Source organism: Saccoglossus kowalevskii, chromosome 20 (assembly GCF_978046115.1).
Source record: "Saccoglossus kowalevskii chromosome 20, keSacKowa6.1, whole genome shotgun sequence".
Classification (NCBI taxonomy): domain Eukaryota; kingdom Metazoa; phylum Hemichordata; class Enteropneusta; family Harrimaniidae; genus Saccoglossus; species Saccoglossus kowalevskii.
The window spans coordinates 29,437,335-29,457,927 of record NC_140660.1 but is presented as its reverse complement, the minus strand read 5'-3'; the positions used below and the strand labels follow the sequence as shown (position 1 = coordinate 29,457,927).

General features: G+C 38.2%; 1 long non-coding RNA gene across 1 annotated transcript in view; it reads right to left on the bottom strand.

The window, feature by feature from the left end:
• Positions 1-1,132: 1,132 nt before the first annotated feature.
• LOC146730201 (uncharacterized) overlaps positions 1,133-20,593 on the bottom strand; it is a 44,380-nt gene continuing 24,919 nt past the window's right edge. Inside the window, exons 2-5 of the long non-coding RNA XR_014927919.1 lie at positions 18,078-18,142; positions 15,788-15,951; positions 13,397-13,570; positions 1,133-1,471 (exon numbers count right to left, since the gene is read on the bottom strand). This is a non-coding gene — a long non-coding RNA (uncharacterized LOC146730201). The remainder of the gene's footprint in view (positions 1,472-13,396; positions 13,571-15,787; positions 15,952-18,077; positions 18,143-20,593) is intronic.

Here is a 20,593-nt window from a genome sequence, read left to right as displayed (position 1 = left end):
AGTGTGATTTAGTTGTAGTTTATTTGAAATCTATTATTGTATTGTTGTTCTATATTTTCAGTGTGATTTAGTTGTAGTTTATTTGAAATCTATTATTGTATTGTTGTTCTATATTTTCAGTGTGATTTAGTTGTAGTTTATTTGAAATCTATTATTGTATTGTTGTACTATATTTTCAGTGTGATTTAGTTGTAGTTTATTTGAAATCTATTATTGTATGTGTAGTTTATTTTAAAAAGCTTTAATACAGCAATTACAAAAACTGAAATGTCAGATTTCATTAAGAATGTAATAAATCATTATTCTATTCTAGCCTAAAATACACTACTGTCTATGTAGAAATCCTAAAAAAAAACACATGTCAGATCCCCTCTGTCCCCGTCCCTATCCCTTTGTCCGTTCCTTTCACCCCCTTTCCTCTGTTCCTTTCACCCCCTTTCCTCTGTCCCTGTCACGCTCCCTTCATCCATTCCCATCACCACACCTTCGTCTGTTCCAGTCACCCTCAAAAAACTTAACATGTACATTTAGTTTAAAACAGTTCAGACATTACTACCATATTTACTTTATTTGTAGTGTATGTGCTAATGTAAATAACATAGATGTGTCTATGGTCAAAGTAATTAATATTTTAAATAATCTAGTATACATTACAACTATTGGTTTACATACACTTCTATTAAAGATACCATTCTAATATACCATATTTACTCTATTTGTAGTGTATGTGCTAATGTAAATGACAGATGTGTCTATGGTCAAAGTAATTAATATTTTAAATAATCTAGTATACATTACAACTATTGGTTTACATACACTTCTATTAAAGATGCCATTCTAATATACCGTATTTATTCTATTTGTAGTGTATGTGCTAATGTAAATGACATAGATGTGTCTATGGTCAAAGTAATTAATATTTTAAATAATCTAGTATACATTACAACTATTGGTTTACATACACTTCTATTAAAGATGCCATTCTAATATACCGTATTTATTCTATTTGTAGTGTACAGTATGTGCTAATGTAAATGACAGATGTGTCTATGGTCAAAGTAATTAATATTTTAAATAATCTAGTATACATTACAACTATTGGTTTACATACACTTCTATTAAAGATGCCATTCTAATATACCGTATTTACTCTATTTGTAGTGTATGTGCTAATGTAAATAACATAGATGTGTCTATGGTCAAAGTAATTAATATTTTAAATAATCTAGTATACATTACAACTATTGGTTTACATACACTTCTATTAAAGATGCCATTCTAATATACCATATTTATTCTATTTGTAGTGTATGTGCTAATGTAAATGACAGATGTGTCTATGGTCAAAGTAATTAATATTTTAAATAATCTAGTATACATTACAACTATTGGTTTACGTACACTTCTATTAAAGATGCCATTCTAATATACCGTATTTATTCTATTTGTAGTGTATTCTGTATTTCAGATTCTGAAATTAAAACAAAATTATACAGGTATGAATGATTGATTATAAAAATAAGGTGTCAACAAAATGGGAGAGAATGACAAATGTCAGAAATAAAGGGTATATAAGTATATATCAGCCATATTGAATTGGATCAATGCAAAACTATTAATTCAAAACTCATATGGTGATAGCAGAAAAAAGAAATGTTACAAACAAAAAAACAAGTACATGTCTGAATGTACTGACCCTCCCCACAGATGATATTAAAGTTTAGTGAATGTTACAAACAAAAAAACAAGTCCATGTCTGAATGTACTGACCCTCCCCACAGATGATATTAAAGTTTCAGTGAATGTTACAAACAAAAAAACAAGTCCAAGTCTGAATGTACTGACCCTCCCCACACATGATATTAAAGTTTCAGTGAATGTTACAGACCAGAAAACAAGTACATGTCTGAATGTACTGACCCTCCCCACACATGGTATTAAAGTTTCAGTGAATGTTACAGACTAGAAAACAAGTACATGTCTGAATGTACTGACCCTTCCCACACATGATATTAAAGTTTCAGTGAATATTACAGACCAGAAAACAAGTACATGTCTGAATGTACTGACTCTCCCACAGATGATATTAAAGTTTCAGTGAATGTTACAGACCAGAAAACAAGTATATGTCTGAATGTACTGACCCTCCCCACAGATATTAAAGTTGTAGTGAATGTTACAGACCAGAAAACAAGTACATGTCTGAATGTACTGACCCTCCCCACAGATGATATTAAAGTTTCAGTGAATGTTACTGACCAGAAAACAAGTACATGTCTAAATGTACTGACCCTCCCCACAGATATTAAAGTTTCTGTGAATGTTACAGACTAGAAAACAAGTCCATGTCTGAATGTACTGACCCTCCCTACAGATATTAAAGTTTCTGTGAATGTTACAGACTAGAAAACAAGTCCATGTCTGAATGTACTGACCCTCCCTACAGATATTAAAGTTTCTGTGAATGTTACAGACTAGAAAACAAGTACATGTCTGAATGTACTGACTCTCCCTACAGATGATATTAAAGTTTCAGTGAATGTTACAGACCAGAAAACAAGTACATGTCTGAATGAACTGACCCTCCCCACAGATATTAAAGTTTCTGTGAATGTTACAGACTAGAAAACAAGTCCATGTCTGAATGTACTGACCCTCCCCACAGATGATATTAAAGTTTCAGTGAATGTTACAGACCAGAAAACAAGTACATGTCTGAATGTACTGACCCACCCCACAGATATTAAAGTTTCTGTGAATGTTACAGACCAGAAAACAAGTCCATGTCTGAATGTACTGACCCTCCCCACACATGATATTAAAGTTTCAATGAATGTTACAGACTAGAAAACAAGTACATGTCTGAATGTACTGACCCTCCCCACACATGATATTAAAGTTTCAGTGAATGTTACAGACCAGAAAACAAGTACATGTCTGAATGTACTGACCCTCCCCACAGATGATATTAAAGTTTTAGTGAATGTAACAGACCAGAAAACAAGTACATGTCTGAACGTACTGACTCTCCCACAGATGATATTAAAGTTTCAGTGAATGTTACAGACCAGAAAACAAGTATATGTCTGAATGTACTGACCCTCCCCACAAATGATATTAAAGTTGCAGTGAATATTACAGACCAGAAAACAAGTACATGTCTGAATGTACTGACCCTCCCCACACATGATATTAAAGTTTCAGTGAATGTTACAGACCAGAAAACAAGTCCATGTCTGAATGTACTGACCCTCCCCACAGATGATATTAAAGTTTCAGTGAATGTTACAGAGCAGAAAACAAGTACATGTCTGAATGTACTGACCCACCCCACAGGTATTAAAGTTTCTGTGAATGTTACAGACCAGAAAACAAGTCCATGTCTGAATGTACTGACCCTCCCACACATGATATGTATGTAATATTATTGCATGAGGCACCAGAAAACAAGTACATGTCTGAATGTACTGATCCACCCCACAGATATTAAAGTTTCAGTGAATGTTACAGACCAGAAAACAAGTACATGTCTGAATGTACTAACCCTCCCCACAGATATTAAAGTTTCTGTGAATGTTACAGACCAGAAAACAAGTCCATGTCTGAATGTACTGATCCTCCCACACATGATATGTATGTAATATTATTGCATGAGGCACCAGAAAACAAGTACATGTCTGAATGTACTGACCCTCCCCACAGATATTAAAGTTTCAGTGAATGTTACAGACCAGAAAACAAGTACATGTCTGAATGTACTGACCCTCCCCACACATGATATTAAAGTTTCAGTGAATGTTACAGACTAGAAAACAAGTACATGTCTGAATGTACTGACCCTTCCCACACATGATATTAAAGTTTCAGTGAATATTACAGACCAGAAAACAAGTATATGTCTGAATGTACTGACTCTCCCACAGATGATATTAAAGTTTCAGTGAATGTTACACACCAGAAAACAAGTACATGTCTGAATGTACTGACCCTCCCCACACATGATATTAAAGTTTTAGTGAATGTTACAGACCAGAAAACAAGTATATGTCTGAATGTACTGACCCTCCCCACAGATGATATTAAAGTTTAGTGAATGTTACAGACCAGAAAACAAGTATATGTCTGAATGTACTGACCCTCCCAACACATGATATTAAAGTTTCAGTGAATGTTACAGACCAGAAAACAAGTACATGTCTGAATGTACTGACCCTCCCCACACATGATATTAAAGTTTCAGTGAATGTTACAGACTAGAAAACAAGTCCATGTCTGAATGTACTGACCCTCCCCACACATGATATTAAAGTTTCAGTGAATGTTACAGACCAGAAAACAAGTCCATGTCTGAATGTACTGACCCTCCCCACAGATGATATTAAAGTTTCAGTGAATGTTACAGACCAGAAAACAAGTACATGTCTGAATGTACTGACCCACCCCACAGATATTAAAGTTTCTGTGAATGTTACAGACCAGAAAACAAGTACATGTCTGAATGTACTGACCCTCCCACAGATGATATTAAAGTTTCAGTGAATGTTACAGACCAGAAAACAAGTACATGTCTGAATGTACTGACCCTCCCCACACATGATATTAAAGTTTCAGTGAATGTTACAGACCAGAAAACAAGTCCATGTCTGAATGTACTGACCCTCCCCACACATGATATTAAAGTTTCAGTGAATGTTACAGACCAGAAAACAAGTACATGTCTGAATGTACTGACCCTCCCCACACATGATATTAAAGTTTCAGTGAATGTTACAGACCAGAAAACAAGTACATGTCTGAATGTACTGACCCTCACCACAGATGATATTAAAGTTTCAGTGAATGTTACACACCAGAAAACAAGTACATGTCTGAATGTACTGACCCTCCCCACAGATGATATTAAAGTTTCAGTGAATGTTACAGACCAGAAAACAAGTCCATGTCTGAATGTACTGACCCTCCCCACAGATGATATTAAAGTTTCAGTGAATGTTACAGACCAGAAGACAAGTACATGTCTAAATGTACTGACCCTCCCCACACATGATATTAAAGTTTCAGTGAATGTTACAGACCAGAAAACAAGTCCATGTCTGAATGTACTGACCCTCCCCACAGATGATATTAAAGTTTCAGTGAATGTTACAAACAAAAAAACAACTACATGTCTGAATGTACTGACCCTCACCACAGATGATATTAAAGTTTCAGTGAATGTTACAGACCAGAAAACAAGTCCATGTCTGAATGTACTGACCCTCCCCACACATGATATTAAAGTTTCAGTGAATGTTACAAACAAAAAAACAACTACATGTCTGAATGTACTGACCCTCCAAACAGATGATATTAAAGTTTCTGTGAATGTTACAGACCAGAAAACAAGTACATGTCTTAATGTACTGACCCTCCCCACACATGATATTAAAGTTTCTGTGAATGTTACAGACCAGAAAACAAGTACATGTCTTAATGTACTGACCCTCCCCACACATGATATTAAAGTTTCTGTGAATGTTACAGACCAGAAAACAAGTACATGTCTTAATGTACTGACCCTCCCCACAGATGATATTAAAGTTTCTGTGAATGTTACAGACCAGAAAACAAATACATGTCTGAATAGACTGACCCTCCCCACAGATGATATTAAAGTTTTAGTGAATGTAACAGACCAGAAAACAAGTACATGTCTGAATGTACTGACTCTCCCCACAGATGATATTAAAGTTTTAGTGAATGTTACAGACCAGAAAACAAGTACATGTCAGAATGTACTGACCCTCCCCACAGATGATATTAAAGTTTCTGTGAATGTTACAGACCAGAAAACAAGTACATGTCTTAATGTACTGACCCTCCCCACACATGATATTAAAGTTTCTGTGAATGTTACAGACCAGAGAACAAGTACATGTCTTAATGTACTGACCCTCCCCACAGATGATATTAAAGTTTCTGTGAATGTTACAGACCAGAAAACAAATACATGTCTGAATAGACTGACCCTCCCCACAGATGATATTAAAGTTTAGTGATTGTTACAGACCAGAAAACAAGTCCATGTCTGAATGTACTGACCCTCCCCACAGATGATATTAAAGTTTCTGTGAATGTTACAGACCAGAAAACAAGTACATGTCTTAATGTACTGACCCTCCCCACAGATGATATTAAAGTTTCTGTGAATGTTACAGACCAGAAAACAAGTACATGTCTGAATAGACTGACCCTCCCCACAGATGATATTAAAGTTTTAGTGAATGTAACAGACCAGAAAACAAGTACATGTCTGAATGTACTGACCCTCCCCACAGATGATATTAAAGTTTTAGTGAATGTAACAGACCAGAAAACAAGTACATGTCTGAATGTACTGACTCTCCCCACAGATGATATTAAAGTTGTAGTGAATGTTACAGACCAGAAAACAAGTACATGTCTGAATGTACTGACCCTCCAAACAGATGATATTAAAGTTTCAGTGAATGTTACTGACCAGAAAACAAGTACATGTCTAAATGTACTGACCCTCCCCACAGATATTAAAGTTTCTGTGAATGTTACAGACTAGAAAACAAGTCCATGTCTGAATGTACTGACCCTCCCCACAGATGATATTAAAGTTTCAGTGAATGTTACAGACCAGAAAACAAGTCCATGTCTGAATGTACTGACCCTCCCACACATGATATGTATGTAATATTATTGCATGAGGCACCAGAAAACAAGTACATGTCTGAATGTACTGACTCTCCCCACAGATATTAAAGTTTCTGTGAATGTTACAGACTAGAAAACAAGTACATGTCTGAATGTACTGACCCACCCCACAGATATTAAAGTTTCTGTGAATGTTACAGACCAGAAAACAAGTCCATGTCTGAATGTACTGACCCTCCCACACATGATATGTATGTAATATTATTGCATGAGGCACCAGAAAACAAGTACATGTCTGAATGTACTGACCCTCCCCACAGATATTAAAGTTTCTGTGAATGTTACAGACTAGAAAACAAGTCCATGTCTGAATGTACTGACCCTCCCCACAGATGATATTAAAGTTTCAGTGAATGTTACAGACCAGAAAACAAGTACATGTCTGAATGTGCTGACCCACCCCACAGATATTAAAGTTTCTGTGAATGTTACAGACCAGAAAACAAGTCCATGTCTGAATGTACTGACCCTCCCACACATGATATGTATGTAATATTATTGCATGAGGCACCAGAAAACAAGTACATGTCTGAATGTACTGATCCACCCCACAGATATTAAAGTTTCAGTGAATGTTACAGACCAGAAAACAAGTACATGTCTGAATGTACTAACCCTCCCCACAGATATTAAAGTTTCTGTGAATGTTACAGACCTAAAAACAAGTCCATGTCTGAATGTACTGACCCTCCCACACATGATATGTATGTAATATTATTGCATGAGGCACCAGAAAACAAGTACATGTCTGAATGTACTGATCCACCCCACAGATATTAAAGTTTCAGTGAATGTTACAGACCAGAAAACAAGTACATGTCTGAATGTACTGACTCTCCCCACAGATGATATTAAAGTTTCAGTGAATGTTAGAACAGAAAACATGTATATGTCTGAATGTACTGACCCTCCCCACACATGATATTAAAGTTTCAGTGAATGTTACAGACCAGAAAACAAGTCCATGTCTGAATGTACTGACCCTCCCACACATTATATGTAATATTATTACATGACACACCAGAAAACAAGTCCATGTCTGAATGTACTGACCCTCCCCACACATGATAATTAAGTTTCAGTGAATGTTACAGACCAGAAAACAAGTACATGTCTGAATGTACTGATCCACCCCACAGATGATATTAAAGTTTCAGTGAATGTTACTGACCAGAAAACAAGTACATGTCTGAATGTACTGACCCTCCCCACAGATGATATTAAAGTTTCAGTGAATGTTACTGACCAGAAAACAAGTACATGTCTAAATGTACTGACCCTCCCCACAGATATTAAAGTTTCTGTGAATGTTACAGACTAGAAAACAAGTCCATGTCTGAATGTACTGACCCTCCCCACAGATGATATTAAAGTTTTAGTGAATGTTACAGACCAGAAAACAAGTACATGTCTGAATGTACTGACCCTCCCCACAGATGATATTAAAGTTTCAGTGAATGTTACTGACCAGAAAACAAGTACATGTCTAAATGTACTGACCCTCCCCACAGATATTAAAGTTTCTGTGAATGTTACAGACTAGAAAACAAGTCCATGTCTGAATGTACTGACCCTCCCCACAGATGATATTAAAGTTTCAGTGAATGTTACAGACCAGAAAACAAGTACATGTCTGAATGTACTGACCCACCCCACAGATATTAAAGTTTCTGTGAATGTTACAGACCAGAAAACAAGTCCATGTCTGAATGTACTGACCCTCCCACACATGATATGTATGTAATATTATTGCATGAGGCACCAGAAAACAAGTACATGTCTGAATGTACTAACCCTCCCCACAGATATTCAAGTTTCTGTGAATGTTACAGACTAGAAAACAAGTCCATGTCTGAATGTACTGACCCTCCCCACAGATGATATTAAAGTTTCAGTGAATGTTACAGACCAGAAAACAAGTACATGTCTGAATGTACTGACCCACCCCACAGATATTAAAGTTTCTGTGAATGTTACAGACCAGAAAACAAGTCCATGTCTGAATGTACTGACCCTCCCACACATGATATGTATGTAATATTATTGCATGAGGCACCAGAAAACAAGTACATGTCTGAATGTACTGATCCACCCCACAGATATTAAAGTTTCAGTGAATGTTACAGACCAGAAAACAAGTACATGTCTGAATGTACTGACCCTCCCCACAGATGATATTAAAGTTTCAGTGAATGTTACAGACCAGAAAACAAGTATATGTCTGAATGTACTGATCCACCCCACAGATATTAAAGTTTCAGTGAATGTTACAGACCAGAAAACAAGTACATGTCTGAATGTACTAACCCTCCCCACAGATATTAAAGTTTCTGTGAATGTTACAGACCAGAAAACAAGTCCATGTCTGAATGTACTGACCCTCCCACACATGATATGTATGTAATATTATTGCATGAGGCACCAGAAAACAAGTACATGTCTGAATGTACTGATCCACCCCACAGATATTAAAGTTTCAGTGAATGTTACAGACCAGAAAACAAGTACATGTCTGAATGTACTAACCCTCCCCACAGATATTAAAGTTTCTGTGAATGTTACAGACCAGAAAACAAGTCCATGTCTGAATGTACTGACCCTCCCACACATGATATGTATGTAATATTATTGCATGAGGCACCAGAAAACAAGTACATGTCTGAATGTACTGATCCACCCCACAGATATTAAAGTTTCAGTGAATGTTACAGACCAGAAAACAAGTACATGTCTGAATGTACTAACCCTCCCCACAGATATTAAAGTTTCTGTGAATGTTACAGATCAGAAAACAAGTACATGTCTGAATGTACTGACCTCCCCACACATGATATTAAAGTTTCAGTGAATGTAACAGAACAGAAAACAAGTACATGTCTGAATGTACTAACCCTCCCCACAGATATTAAAGTTTCTGTGAATGTTACAGATCAGAAAACAAGTACATGTCTGAATGTACTGACCTCCCCACACATGATATTAAAGTTTCAGTGAATGTAACAGACCAGAAAACAAGTACATGTCTGAATGTACTAACCCTCCCCACAGATATTAAAGTTTCTGTGAATGTTACAGATCAGAAAACAAGTACATGTCTGAATGTACTGACCTCCCCACACATGATATTAAAGTTTCAGTGAATGTAACAGAACAGAAAACAAGTACATGTCTGAATGTACTAACCCTCCCCACAGATATTAAAGTTTCTGTGAATGTTACAGATCAGAAAACAAGTACATGTCTGAATGTACTGACCTCCCCACACATGATATTAAAGTTTCAGTGAATGTAACAGAACAGAAAACAAGTACATGTCTGAATGTACTGACCTCCCCACACATGATATTAAAGTTTCAGTGAATGTAACAGAACAGAAAACAAGTACATGTCTGAATGTACTGACCCACCCCACAGATATTAAAGTTTCTGTGAATGTTACAGACCAGAAAACAAGTCCATGTCTGAATGTACTGACCCTCCCCACAGATATTAAAGTTTCTGTGAATGTTACAGACTAGAAAACAAGTCCATGTCTGAATGTACTGACCCTCCCCACAGATGATATTAAAGTTTCAGTGAATGTTACAGACCAGAAAACAAGTCCATGTCTGAATGTACTGACCCTCCCACACATGATATGTATGTAATATTATTGCATGAGGCACCAGAAAACAAGTACATGTCTGAATGTACTGACTCTCCCCACAGATATTAAAGTTTCTGTGAATGTTACAGACTAGAAAACAAGTACATGTCTGAATGTACTGACCCACCCCACAGATATTAAAGTTTCTGTGAATGTTACAGACCAGAAAACAAGTCCATGTCTGAATGTACTGACCCTCCCACACATGATATGTATGTAATATTATTGCATGAGGCACCAGAAAACAAGTACATGTCTGAATGTACTGACCCTCCCCACAGATATTAAAGTTTCTGTGAATGTTACAGACTAGAAAACAAGTCCATGTCTGAATGTACTGACCCTCCCCACAGATGATATTAAAGTTTCAGTGAATGTTACAGACCAGAAAACAAGTACATGTCTGAATGTGCTGACCCACCCCACAGATATTAAAGTTTCTGTGAATGTTACAGACCAGAAAACAAGTCCATGTCTGAATGTACTGACCCTCCCACACATGATATGTATGTAATATTATTGCATGAGGCACCAGAAAACAAGTACATGTCTGAATGTACTGATCCACCCCACAGATATTAAAGTTTCAGTGAATGTTACAGACCAGAAAACAAGTACATGTCTGAATGTACTAACCCTCCCCACAGATATTAAAGTTTCTGTGAATGTTACAGACCTAAAACAAGTCCATGTCTGAATGTACTGACCCTCCCACACATGATATGTATGTAATATTATTGCATGAGGCACCAGAAAACAAGTACATGTCTGAATGTACTGATCCACCCCACAGATATTAAAGTTTCAGTGAATGTTACAGACCAGAAAACAAGTACATGTCTGAATGTACTGACTCTCCCCACAGATGATATTAAAGTTTCAGTGAATGTTAGAACAGAAAACATGTATATGTCTGAATGTACTGACCCTCCCCACACATGATATTAAAGTTTCAGTGAATGTTACAGACCAGAAAACAAGTCCATGTCTGAATGTACTGACCCTCCCACACATTATATGTAATATTATTACATGACACACCAGAAAACAAGTCCATGTCTGAATGTACTGACCCTCCCCACACATGATAATTAAGTTTCAGTGAATGTTACAGACCAGAAAACAAGTACATGTCTGAATGTACTGATCCACCCCACAGATGATATTAAAGTTTCAGTGAATGTTACTGACCAGAAAACAAGTACATGTCTGAATGTACTGACCCTCCCCACAGATGATATTAAAGTTTCAGTGAATGTTACTGACCAGAAAACAAGTACATGTCTAAATGTACTGACCCTCCCCACAGATATTAAAGTTTCTGTGAATGTTACAGACTAGAAAACAAGTCCATGTCTGAATGTACTGACCCTCCCCACAGATGATATTAAAGTTTTAGTGAATGTTACAGACCAGAAAACAAGTACATGTCTGAATGTACTGACCCTCCCCACAGATGATATTAAAGTTTCAGTGAATGTTACTGACCAGAAAACAAGTACATGTCTAAATGTACTGACCCTCCCCACAGATATTAAAGTTTCTGTGAATGTTACAGACTAGAAAACAAGTCCATGTCTGAATGTACTGACCCTCCCACACATGATATGTATGTAATATTATTGCATGAGGCACCAGAAAACAAGTACATGTCTGAATGTACTGATCCACCCCACAGATATTAAAGTTTCAGTGAATGTTACAGACCAGAAAACAAGTACATGTCTGAATGTACTGACCCTCCCCACAGATGATATTAAAGTTTCAGTGAATGTTACAGACCAGAAAACAAGTATATGTCTGAATGTACTGATCCACCCCACAGATATTAAAGTTTCAGTGAATGTTACAGACCAGAAAACAAGTACATGTCTGAATGTACTAACCCTCCCCACAGATATTAAAGTTTCTGTGAATGTTACAGACCAGAAAACAAGTCCATGTCTGAATGTACTGACCCTCCCACACATGATATGTATGTAATATTATTGCATGAGGCACCAGAAAACAAGTACATGTCTGAATGTACTGATCCACCCCACAGATATTAAAGTTTCAGTGAATGTTACAGACCAGAAAACAAGTACATGTCTGAATGTACTAACCCTCCCCACAGATATTAAAGTTTCTGTGAATGTTACAGACCAGAAAACAAGTCCATGTCTGAATGTACTGACCCTCCCACACATGATATGTATGTAATATTATTGCATGAGGCACCAGAAAACAAGTACATGTCTGAATGTACTGATCCACCCCACAGATATTAAAGTTTCAGTGAATGTTACAGACCAGAAAACAAGTACATGTCTGAATGTACTAACCCTCCCCACAGATATTAAAGTTTCTGTGAATGTTACAGATCAGAAAACAAGTACATGTCTGAATGTACTGACCTCCCCACACATGATATTAAAGTTTCAGTGAATGTAACAGAACAGAAAACAAGTACATGTCTGAATGTACTAACCCTCCCCACAGATATTAAAGTTTCTGTGAATGTTACAGATCAGAAAACAAGTACATGTCTGAATGTACTGACCTCCCCACACATGATATTAAAGTTTCAGTGAATGTAACAGACCAGAAAACAAGTACATGTCTGAATGTACTAACCCTCCCCACAGATATTAAAGTTTCTGTGAATGTTACAGATCAGAAAACAAGTACATGTCTGAATGTACTGACCTCCCCACACATGATATTAAAGTTTCAGTGAATGTAACAGAACAGAAAACAAGTACATGTCTGAATGTACTAACCCTCCCCACAGATATTAAAGTTTCTGTGAATGTTACAGATCAGAAAACAAGTACATGTCTGAATGTACTGACCTCCCCACACATGATATTAAAGTTTCAGTGAATGTAACAGAACAGAAAACAAGTACATGTCTGAATGTACTGACCTCCCCACACATGATATTAAAGTTTCAGTGAATGTAACAGAACAGAAAACAAGTACATGTCTGAATGTACTGACTCTCCCCACATCTAGGGAATCAGAAATAAAAACATAATGTCTTACTTGGATTTATCCATGTCTTATTCTGTTCAATTCCAGTCAGTTGCCATGGATACATCTAGATAAATCTAAAGAATCAAGACATCCTCATCTTCAACACATTCTTTAGATATTTCATGTTTGTTTGAAGTAGACTTCAGATCACACTTTGTAGAAAGAGAAACTTTCTGATTTCATCTTGGTTTGAATACAGAGAGAAATTTAGTTATATTTAAATAACAGCACGACAGTTACCATATTCACTCTATTAGTAGCGCATGTTATTACGTAAATAAAAGAGGTATTTCTATGGTAACATAAGTAATATTTAAATGAGTTAGTTTACAATTAATGTAAATTTCAGTTAATATGCACTTACATTGGTTTATATGCATTTACATCTAATAGCAAAACCACCTGTCTGTCTGTCAATTTAACCAGCCACCTGTCTGTCTGTCATTTCAACCAGCCACCTGTCTGTCGGTCATTTCAACCAGCCACCTGTCTGTCGGTCATTTCAACCAGCCACCTGTCTGTCGGTCATTTCAACCAGCCACCTGTCTGTCGGTCATTTCAACCAGCCACCTGTCTGTCTGTCATTTCAACCAGCCACCTGTCTGTCGGTCATTTCAGCCAGCCACCTGTCTGTCGGTCATTTCAACCAGCCACCTGTCTGTCGGTCATTTCAACCAGCCACCTGTCTGTCGGTCATTTCAACCAGCCACCTGTCTGTCGGTCATTTCAACCAGCCACCTGTCTGTCGGTCATTTCAACCAGCCACCTGTCTGTCGGTCATTTCAACCAGCCACCTGTCTGTCGGTCATTTCAACCAGCCACCTGTCTGTCTGTCATTTCAACCAGCCACCTGTCTGTCTGTCATTTCAACCAGCCACCTGTCTGTCTGTCATTTCAACCAGCCACCTGTCTGTCTGTCATTTCAACCAGCCACCTGTCTGTCTGTCATTTCAACCAGCCACCTGTCTGTCTGTCATTTCAACCAGCCACCTGTCTGTCTGTCATTTCAACCAGCCACCTGTCTGTCTGTCATTTCAACCAGCCACCTGTCTGTCTGTCATTTCAACCAGCCACCTGTCTGTCTGTCATTTCAACCAGCCACCTGTCTGTCTGTCATTTCAACCAGCCACCTGTCTGTCTGTCATTTCAACCAGCCACCTGTCTGTCTGTCATTTCAACCAGCCACCTGTCTGTCTGTCATTTCAACCAGCCACCTGTCTGTCTGTCATTTCAACCAGCCACCTGTCTGTCTGTCATTTTAACCAGCCACCTGTCTGTCTGTCATTTTAACCAGCCACCTGTCTGTCTGTCATTTTAACCAGCCACCTGTCTGTCTGTCATTTTAACCAGCCACCTGTCTACCTGTCATATTAGCTAGCCAACTGCCTGTGTCATTCTAACCAGCCACCTGTCTGTCTGTCATTTTAGCCAGCCACCTGTCTGTCTGTCATTTTAGCCAGCCACCTGTCTGTCTGTCATTTTAACCAGCCACCTGTCTGCCAGTCATTTTAGCCAGCCACCTGTCTGTCCGTCATTTTAACCAGCCACCTGTCTGTCTGTCATTTTAGCCAGCCACCTGTCTGCTAGTTATTTTAGCCAATCAACTGTCTGTCTGTTATTTTAGCCACCCACCTGTCTGCCTGTCATTTTAGCGAGCCACCTGTCTGGCCGCCATTTTAGCCAGCCACCTGTCTACCTGTCATTTTAGCCAGTCAACGGTCTGTGTCATTTTAACCAGCCACCTGTCTACCTGTCATATTAGCCAGCCAACTGCCTGTGTCATTTTAACCAGCCACCTGTCTGTCTGTCATTTTAGCCAGCCACCTGTCTGCCTGCCATTTTAGCGAGCCACCTGTCTGTCCGCCATTTTAGCCAGCCACCTGTCTGGCAGTCATTTTAGCCAGCCACCTGTCTGTCTGTCATTTTAGCCAGCCACCTGTCTGTCTGTCATTTTAACCAGCCACCTGTCTGTCTGTCATTTTAGCCAGCCACCTGTCTGTCTGTCATTTTAACCAGCCACCTGTCTGCCTGTCATTTTAGCCAGCCACCTGTCTGTCAGTCATTTTAGCCAGCCACCTGTCTGTCTGTCATTTTAGCCAGCCATCTGTCTGCCAGTGATTTTAGCCAGCCACCTGTCTGCCAGTCATTTTAGCCAGCCACCTGTCTGTCTGTCATTTTAGTCAGCCACCTGTCTGCCTGTCATTTTAAAACAATATTCGTGGATGCAAACGAGAGTTCACAAAAAGACTGAAGTGAAATTAAGCCTGTCAACCACCATGACTCGTCACTTGAAAAACGTGCACATGATCAAATCAAAACACAAAACAAGACAGAATGAGAAGAAACATTTTCACTTTTAAAATATGGTCTGCATTTCTCCAATTCATTGAATCGTCTTACCTTGGCCATCTTAACTTGCCTTCAACAATGTCTTCTTTTTGTCTCTTTAGGTTTTTGCAGTGTATCATACTGTTGGCATCTTTGCATTTCTTTGGTATCTGTTCATAGCTTGGTTCAGTGGCTGGAGGTCTACTGTTGTCATGGTGGCAGCAAGCAATGATGACCTTTTATGAGCCAGGATGATAACAAAGAAGATAAACATTTAGACATAATGGTAGCCTAGAGTAGCAATAACGAAGTGAAGTGACATGAACCTAGTGTTCAGTGAAACTGATGCTTTCATCGTGTCACTGTTTTTATGTTGTCACAATCGTTACGATCACTATTTTAATCTTTGACAATCTGTGGACATCCAGAAAGTTTGCATTTCACAAAAACAAGTGGTCTGTCAGTGAATCAGTGTTACAGGTGAAATCAAATATGATGTTGAAAATCAAATGCAGTCAGTGTCTGTCAGTGAATCAGTGTTACAGGGGTCAGAGTCTGTCAATGAATCAGTGTTACAGGTGTCATCAAATATGATGTTGAAAATCAAATGCAGTCAGTGTCTGTCAGTGAATCAGTGTTACAGGGGTCAGAGTCTGTCAGTGAATCAGTGTTGCAGGGGTCAGAGTCTGTCAGTGAATCAGTGTTGCAGGGGTCAGAGTCTGTCTGTGAATCAGTGTTGCAGGGGTCAGAGTCTTTCAGTGAATCAGTGTTACAGGGGTCAGAGTCTCTCAGTGAATCAGTGTTACAGGGGTCAGAGTCTGTCTGTGAAACAGTGTTGCAGGGGTCAGAGTCTTTCAGTGAATCAGTGTTACAGGGGTCAGAGTCTGTCAGTGAATCAGTGTTGCAGGGGTCAGAGTCTGTCTGTGAATCAGTGTTGCAGGGGTCAGAGTCTGTCTGTGAATCAGTGTTGCAGGGGTCAGAGTCTGTCTGTGAATCAGTGTTGCAGGGGTCAGAGTCTTTCAGTGAATCAGTGTTACAGGGGTCAGAGTCTGTCAGTGAATCAGTGTTGCAGGGGTCAGAGTCTGTCTGTGAATCAGTGTTGCAGGGGTCAGAGTCTTTCAGTGAATCAGTGTTGGAGGGGTCAGAGTCTGTCAGTGAATCAGTGTTGCAGGGGTCAGAGTCTGTCAGTGAATCAGTGTTACAGGGGTCAGAGTCTGTCAGTGAATCAGTGTTGCAGGGGTCAGAGTCTCTCAGTGAATCAGTGTTACAGGAGTCAGAGTCTGTCAGTGAATCAGTGTTGCAGGGGTCAGAGTCTGTCAGTGAATCAGTGTTGCAGGGGTCAGAGTCTATCAGTGAATCAGTGTTGGAGGGGTCAGAGTCTGTCAGTGAATCAGTGTTGCAGGGGTCAGAGTCTGTCAGTGAATCAGTGTTACAGGGGTCAGAGTCTGTCAGTGAATCAGTGTTGCAGGGGTCAGAGTCTCTCAGTGAATCAGTGTTACAGGGGTCAGAGTCTGTCAGTGAATCAGTGTTACAGGGGTCAGAGTCTATCAGTGAATCAGTGTTGGAGGGGTCAGAGTCTGTCAGTGAATCAGTGTTGCAGGGGTCAGAGTCTGTCTGTGAATCAGTGTTGCAGGGGTCAGAGTCTGTCTGTGAATCAGTGTTGCAGGGGTCAGAGTCTGTCAGTGAATCAGTGTTACAGGGGTCAGAGTCTGTCAGTGAATCAGTGTTGCAGGGGTGAGAGTCTGTCAGTGAATCAGTGTTACAGGGGTCAGAGTCTGTCAGTGAATCAGTGTTGCAGGGGTCAGAGTCTGTCAGTGAATCAGTGTTGGAGGGGTCAGAGTCTTTCAGTGAATCAGTGTTACAGGGGTCAGAGTCTGTCAGTGAATCAGTGTTGGAGGGGTCAGAGTCTGTCAGTGAATCAGTGTTACAGTGGTCAGTGTCTGTCAGTGAATCAGTGTTGCAGGGGTCAGAGTCTGTCAGTGAATCAGTGTTACAGGAGTCAGAGTCTGTCAGTGAATCAGTGTTACAGGGGTCAGAGTCTATCAGTGAATCAGTGTTGCAGGGGTCAGAGTCTGTCAGTGAATCAGTGTTGCAGGGGTCAGAGTCTTTCAGTGAATCAGTGTTACAGGTGTCATCAAATATGATGTTGAAAATCAATATGCAGTCAAAATCTGTCTGTGAATCAGTGTTGCAGGGGTCAGAGTCTGTTGCCAAATATCTGAGGCAAGACAATCATACAATTACAATTTTGAGTTCTTGTAAATAAACACACGTACAGTGCTGACTAGCTGGGTTCAAGGACAAAAAACTTGTAGTAGATTTTAAAAACTACATATACAAGAAAAATAAAACCAAAACTCACCTCAAAATAAGCTGTTTTGGTAACTTACCTTTTATTCCAGCTGAGTTATCATCAATCTTGAAAATCTAGTCAGAAATAAATAAATTTGAGTTCTATTAAGAATTAAAGTAGATTACGGGTCACAATGGAGATTTAAACAAAGACAGACTTTATTGATATAATGGTCATCATCACAAACAACGACCAATCATACACATGGAGAAAATAAATTGATATACATGTACCCTAAATATGAGATATGCTTGACAGTGGTTCTATTTTTAAAACAATTTTACATAAATTAATCTACAACCAATCATAGACATGGAAAAAATAAATTGATATACATGTATATTTTTAATTGGCTCTAATTACTGTAATTACACGAGTAAAATATAACTTTTACCAATCAAGTTATATATCATTTGAAAGAGTTTTATTTAAACTTTCGAGTGTTATGGTTTACAATAATGTAATATGATACCATATTAAGTGGTGTTGATTTTGGGGTAAAATCATGCATTTTAGGTGAAAGTGCACTTAAAACTATTTAACTTTTGAATGCATACCCTGATTTTAATTTAAAAACACTTATTTAAAATGTCTGTTTACTAGGAACATAATGGCTTATTTATTAGTGTTTCCATTGAAAGGCTTTTACACAGTGCTCTTTGAAACATTCACATTTTATAAATCGTTCACAGTTAACAGAACCACTAATTGGCAGCTCTATTGTTTCTGTTCCAGTGAAGACAGGGAAACCATAAGAAGCATTTACTTAGGATAGACCTGAATAATGACCCCTGACACAATGGATTACGTAAAGCCGATGAGATATTCATACAGTTATATAAACATAGCGATTGCCATTGGGTGGGTTGAGTCTAAATTTACCTTCCTTCAAACCATTAAAAAAAACTGAGTGGACGCAGTTTCCGTGGACTGTGCGAAGTTAGACGACCATGTTGAAATGGGCCCTAATATTTTACTACACAACGGCTATTCACAGTTTTTACTACTCAATCACCCAAACGTCGCTGAAACAAATTCAAAATGAAGTCACATTGGAAGGGGAACTATTGTAAATCAAGGAAGATTTCATTCAATTACAGACGAGACAGGTTGATGCAAATTAAACGAACCCTGACCTCTGGAAATACCTCATTTATAGAGTTCCTTAGTACATGTACTAGAGGTTGCTGATCACGGCCATACAACGTAGTTTGCGACATCGCTACCGGTGAATGCTAGCTGACAAGGGGGTTTCTAATTAAGGTAACCAAGATGGCATCGCAGAGTGCATAATTTGTCTGTGGTGTTTAAAAACAGTATCTCATTGCCAATTTTTCGGTAATTTCGGTATTTTTTTTATTTTTAATTAACCGAGCATTTTATGTTTGTGTATTTTGACAATGAAAGGTTAGTTATTGATGACAGCAACAGCTGTGTTGTTTGTCAATTGCATCGCAATTCTATCAGTACGATAATCGTTACAGCCAAGCATAAATGTTTACTTCAGTGTTAAAATGCTGTTGTAGTAAAAATGTGTGGAAAAATTTTTTTAGTTTTGCCCACAATGCGGAAAAGCTTGAAATCTATGCACCAAGAAAACAAAAGAAATTGTGGCCTTGTTTTGCATGAAAATTAAATCGCCCTATCGACGCTACATGTACCTCCTACATGAAAATAAATGAAAAATCAATTTATTTAAGGGTGAAAAAGTTTACTTATAAGTTACAAGTGTATGTTTTGTTTCATTTTGCTTGCATGCTGGAAGCGTCTACATGTTGTCTGTTTTTGTAGTTTGCTAGTTGATTGCGCTTGAGGTAAGTAAACAGAGACCAAGTATAGGAAGTCGCACACCGGCTGCTCCATAACTGAGGCCAGCAATCATTTGCATATAACATCAACAGTGACTTGTCAATCAAAGAGCAACGCAAACAAACTTTCGGGACTTTTAATCACATACGCGTGCCTCCGTTCCCTATATTTTAAAATCGTTTTTTGAGTATGTTCCAACATTGATAATGCTCCGAAATTTTAACACTATCTAGCCAAGACTGTCTGGGTAAGAAAAAACAAAAATAAAAAAAAATCACTCTGAGTGCCCATGAACCTGCATCTCTACCTTAACATGTTTTCTTAATTCTCTGTACACAGGTGTACCATTGTAGACAATAGAATTAATTACTTTGTAAATTGTCTTCAACTAAATCTTCCAACCAATCACATTTGTGATAATTGACCTGCTATTGTTAGTATTGAATAGTGTATCTTATTCTGTCACCAAAATGGATAATTATCTTGTCACCATAGCAATAGCTAATTAGCATAAAAATAGATTTGTTCACGATGATTTGCATAAAATAAATGTTTTGATTTCTGTTAAAATATGAGTAGATTTATGTGTTATTTAATATTAAATTCAAACAAAATAGTTTTGGTCTATGAATCAGTTTAAAGCAGGAAAGTCGTCACCTGTGAGTCCCTAGCAACGATAACAACACATGCTAAAAACACAAAGATAGGAAAGTCGT